This window comes from Mus caroli, chromosome 17 (assembly GCF_900094665.2).
Source record: "Mus caroli chromosome 17, CAROLI_EIJ_v1.1, whole genome shotgun sequence".
NCBI lineage: Eukaryota > Metazoa > Chordata > Mammalia > Rodentia > Muridae > Mus > Mus caroli.
The window spans coordinates 47681046-47686788 of NC_034586.1; the positions used below are offsets into that span (position 1 = coordinate 47681046).

The 5743-nt window shown below is 42.3% G+C and overlaps 1 protein-coding gene across 3 annotated transcripts in view; it reads right to left on the reverse strand.

The window, feature by feature from the left end:
- Positions 1-5743, reverse strand: part of Tbc1d5 (TBC1 domain family member 5) — a 463147-nt gene that overhangs the window by 212299 nt on the left and 245105 nt on the right. The window lies entirely within an intron of this gene.

The window sequence follows — 5743 nt, forward strand, 5'->3', positions numbered from 1 at the left end:
ATGGGGGACTTTTGGGATAGCATTGGAAATGTAAATGACAAAAATACCTAATAAAAAACATAGCCCAATCTTGTGTGAACACCACCTGAGTGCTATGATACAGGTGTATGCCACCACATCCAGGCACCTCTTTTATTTTGTTTTTGTTTTTGTTTTTGAAAATAAAACAATGCACTTTTATATAAGTAACTTTTAAAGATAATCATTGTCACTAGTTTTGTTTGTATCAGGATTTCACCCGCACATTACAACACTGTCTGTTTCATCTGCTTAAACTGTGGAATTAAATAGAACATAAGTTAGCAAGTCTTAACTAAATGTCTGTANAAAACATTCTACAAGGCACTGCGGTACACTGTGAGAGAGAACAAGGCAGACATTCTGTTGGAAGAGAGTTCAGTTCCCACTGGTGTAATGATAGACAACTGAGAGCACACAGGGGCCCCAGCAGTGGACATACAATGTAAGGGATGGAGGCCCCTCAGCTAGGAGCAACTGACAGCTACAAGTGCCGACTGGAATCAGTCACATAAGGTTTAAGCTCTAATTTGTGAAGAAGATGAGCATGATCATTAGTGTGAAAGGCAACTNAGTCAGGCAGAGGGTAAAAAAGGCCAACAAGGCGGTCAGTGGATCAAAGGCAGCTGCTGGAAAGGAGAAGAGAAAGGAGANGTGACTCAACTGATGGCACATGGGAGCTTTGGTAAGAAGAAAAAGTGGGCAAGTGTGGAAAAGTATAAATCCTGAATTTAAAACTCAGTAACCTGCCAGGTCTCTGCTGCACTCTGGAGGGTCCCCCAACCTCCTATCTCCTGAGGTTGCCTGGTTCCATTCTCTCTGCTGGCCCTCAGGGCTTTAGTGTTTTTTGCCTCACCCAGTAACAGATCAGATGCCCCTCTGTTCCCCCTACCCCAACTTAGTCCACTTTCCCTCCTCACTGGTGATTGCTTTCTTCCATCTCCCAAGTGGGACTGAGGCATTCTCACTTGGGCACCTCAGCTTGTTGACCATTTTGAGCTCTGTGGACTTTATCTTGGGTATTCTGTAATTTTTTGGGGGGTGGGGGTATTATGCACTTATTAGTGAGTACATACTGTGCATATCCTTTTGGGTCTGAGTTACCTCACTGAGGATATTTTCTAGTTCCATCCATTTCCTGCAAAACTCGGATGTCCTCATTCCTAATAGCTGTATAGTATTCCATTCTGTAAGTGAACCACATTTTCTATATCCATGCTTGTGTTGTGGGACATCTGTGTTGTTTCCAGCTTCTGGCTATCACAAATAAGGCTGTTGTGAACAGAGTAGAACATAAGCCCCTGTGGTATGGTGGGGCATCTTTTGGGTATATTCCCAAGAGTGGTATAGCTGGGTCTTCAGGAAGATCTATTAACAATTTTCTGAGGAATTTCCAGATTGATTTCCAGAGTGGTTGTACTGAAAGACTCCGAAAGGAGCCCCTCGCTCAGGCCTCAGGACAATAGTGGACACCCAAGAACTCACGACAGGTCGAGCTTGTTGCAAATCACATGAGACTTTATTCGGGGGAAAAGCCAGAGCTCTGGGGACAACTCATATCCAACGCAGGGGTAGAGGAGTCAACCTCGAGGGGAAAGAGGTCCCACTTTTTATAGGCCCTCAGGGGGGAGGGGTGGGAAGGAGAAGGGGGAAGAGTAGGGGATTTCCAGATCTAAACAATGACTATTCTCAAGAAATGGGTATGGGAGGGGTACAAGGAAAAGGTCTAATGAAGGTGCAGCAATGGGCACACACCTGGTCAGAAAATTGGCAGACACACAGGTTCAAGGAGTGGCCAGAGCATTGTGCACCTCTATTTTTCTTAATCAGTGAAGCTAGTTCTGCTAACACTGACGTCTATCTTGCCAATTTCAGGGCTTCTGTGTCCTTTTACATTCTGCCAGGATCTTTCAGTACCAGTTTGCAAGCCCACCAGCAATGGAGCAGTGGTCCTCTTTCTCCACATCCTCTCCACAATGTGCTGTCACCTGAGGTTTTGATCTTAGCCATTCTGATTGGTATAGGGTAGAATCTCAGAGTTCTTTTGATTTGTATTTCTCTGATCATTAAGGACTTTGAACTTTCTTTAGGTGCTTCTCAGCCATCTGAGATTCTTCTGTTGTGAATTCTTGGTTTAGTTCTATACTCCCTTTTTTGATTGAGTTGTTTCGATGTTGGTGATTAACTTCTTGAGTTCTTTATATATATGGATATTAGCCCTCTCTCAGATGTGGGGTTAGTAATGATTTTTTTCCCAATTTGTAGGTTGCCAATTTGTCTTATTGATAATGTCCTTTGCCTTACAGAAGCTTTCCAGTTTCATGATGTCCCATTTATCGATTCTTGATCTTAGAGCACAAGCCAGTGGAGTTTTGTTTAGGAAATCTACCCATGCGCCAATAAGTATAAGGCTCATTCCACTTTCTATATATATATGTATGTGTGTGTGTGTGTGTGTGTGTATATATATATATATATATATATATATATATATATATAAATGTTTCCCCTGTGAAAACCACCTATTCCCCACTCAACAACCCACCCACCCCCACTTCCTAGCCTTGGCATTCCTCTACACTGAGGCATAGAATAGAGCCTTCACAGGACCAAGAGGTATCTCTTCTCATTGATGACCCACAAGGCCTCTGCTATATATGAGGCTGGAGCCATGAGTCCCATCATGTCTACTCTTTGGTTGATGGTTTACTCCTTGGGCGCTCTGTGGGTAGTGGTTGGTTTATATTGTTGTTCCTCCTATGGGGCTGCAAACCCCTTGAGCTCCTTGACTTCTTTCTCTAGCTCTACCACTGGGGACCCAGTACACAGTTCAATGGTTGGATGAGAGCATCCACCTCTGTATTTGTCAGGCACTGCCCCTTAGGAGGCAGTTATAACAGGCTACTGTAAGCAAGCACTTGTTGGCATCCACAATAGTGTCTGGGTTTGGTGACTGTATGTTGGATGGATCCCCAGGTGGGCCAGTCTCTGGATGGCTTTACTTCAGCCTCTGCTCCACACTGTCTCTGTAACTCTACCCAGGGGTATTCTCTTCCCCCTTTGATGAAGGACCGAAATATCCATACTATGATCTTCCTTCTTCTTGAGCTTCATGGGGTCTTTGAATTGTATCTTCGGGATTCCAAGCTTCTGGGCTAATATCCACTTATCAGTGAGTGCATACCATGTGCTTTTGTGATTGGGTTCCCTAACTCAGGATGACACTTTTTAGCTCAATCCATTTGCCTAGGAATTTCATAAAATCATTGTTTTTAATAGTTGAGTAGTACTCCACTGTGTAAATGTACCACATTTTCTATATCCATTCTTCTGTTGAGGGAACATTTGGGGTCTTTCTAGCTTCTGGCTATTATAAATTAGGCAACTATGAACATAGAGGAGCATGTGTCCTTGTTACATGTTGGAGCATCTTTTGGGTATATGCTCAGGAGTGGTATAGCTGTGTCCTNANGTAGTACTATGTCCAATTTTCTGAGGAACCGCCAGACTGATTTCCAGAGTGGTTGTACCAGCTTGCAATCCCACCAGCAATGGAGGAGTGTTCCTCTTTCTCCACATCCTCGCCAGTGTCTGCTGTCACCTGANTTTTTGATCTNAGCCATTCTGACTGGTGTGAGGTNGAATCTCAGGGTTGTTTTGATTTGCATTTCCCTGATGGCTAAGGATGCTAAACATTTCTTTAGGTGCTTCTGAGCCATGCAGTATTCCTCAGTTGAGAATTCTCTGTTTAGCTCTGCAGCCCATTTTTGTTTTTTTTACTTCTGACCTCTCATCTGTTTTTCTTCTGTAGGCTCTCTTTTATTGAATATTTTTCTGCCATTATTATTAAGTTCCTTAGACTCTTTTTTTTTTTTTTCCCTCTCAACCCTCTGGTGCTTCCTCTTAATATCTGATGTTGCCTGATTGCCGCAGACCCTCTGAGCCCCTTTGTCTGTGTGGACCGGGTCTCTAGTTGCGGGTGGACAAAGCATAGGATGAATTGACAGACGCACACAGGAGAGGTCGTGTGGAATCTGAATGTATTGTCAAATTGAGCATCAGACTTTTTATACACAGGAGAGGTCGTGTAGAATCTAAATGTATTGTCAAATCGAACATCAGACTTTTTATACAAAAGACAATAAGGAAGTTGGGTGACACACTCACAGGGTACAAAGGAGTTACCAGATGCTTAATGACTCTTACACAGAACAGAGGAATGGAAACACAGAAGGTCTAACAGGAACCACCTGAGAGAGAATTCATTGTTAACAACTGGGATCAAAAAGGGCTCTATTTAAGATTCACTTAATCTTAAAAGCCAGGGTCAAGGGCTTCGTGCCCTTGCCATAGTTCTTATTTTAGTCTATTGTATAGTCCACCTTCCCCTTAGGCCATTGTAAATTCGTGTGTATGGGTGTAACTCAGCTATAGTCTTAGAAGCCAGGTGTGAGGTCTTTACTCTCTTAGAGCAAGGGCTTTTACGCCCAAGTCATGGTTTTAACTAAGGAGTTCCACTCTAGCTAACTATCTCATAAATAATACAATACTCTAAAACCACAGCCCGATCTACTTCCTAAACCATTGTAAATTCCTGTATATGGGAGGGACTTGGCTTTTATTCTAAGTGATAGTGTAGTACCAGAGGCTATTTTAAATGTCACTAAATAGGCAACACTCTTCCTAAATTTTAAGCCCATGGTCTTGCTCAAGGACATTCTAAGACTGTTGGAACACTGGCAAAAGGCTTTAGCTATGTCAAAATTCAATCTTAAAAGACATTTATAATAAAGAGAACACGTAGATCCATCCACTAAACTAACTCGAGAATGAAAAATTAATGTATGTTTTAGAGAAAACGCCAGACTCCAAGAGCAAGTTTCTGTGAAACTCTTTTTGCTTCATGAGCAGTTTTTAAGCATCTTGGCTTGTCAAACTGACTCAACAAGAGTACGTAGCACCTGATTAATAAAAGCTAGAGTGATTGTTGTGTTTGTTTCTGGTGATTCAGGGTCCATGGGAGGTATTGTAGAAATATCTTTATGACTCTCTCTAAAAAGCTGTACGACTTTTTTTTTATTAAATATTTTCTTTATTTACATTTCAAATGTTATCTCCTTTCCTAGTTTTCCCTCTGAAACTTCCCTATCCCCCCTCCACCTGCTCCCCAACCCACCTACTCCCATTCCTGGCCCTGGCATTCTCCTATACTGGAGCATATAACCTTCACAGGACCTAGGGCCTCTCCTCCCATTGATGACCGACAAGGCAATCCTCTGCTACAGATACAGCTAGAGACACAAATCCCTGGTTTATGTGTAGAAAATTGTCCATTTCATCCAGATTTTCTAGTTTTGTTGAGTATAGGCTTTTGGAGTAGGATCTGATGAGTTTTTGAATTTCCTTGGTTTCTGTTGTTTTTATCTCCCTTTTCTTTTCTGATTTTGTTAATTTGGGTACTGTCTCTGTGCCCTCTGGTTAGTCTGGCTAAGGGTTTATCTATCTTCTTGATTTTCTCAAAGAACCAGCTCCTGGTTTTCTTGATTCTTTGTATAGTTCCTTTGTTTCTGCTTGGGTGATTTTAGTTGAGTTTGACTATTTCCTGCTGTCTACTCCACTAGGGGGTATTTGCTTCTCTTACTGAGCTTCTCTTACTGAGCTTCTCTTACTGAGCTTCTCTTACTGAGCTTCTCTTACTGAGCTTCTCTTACTGAGCTTCTCTTAC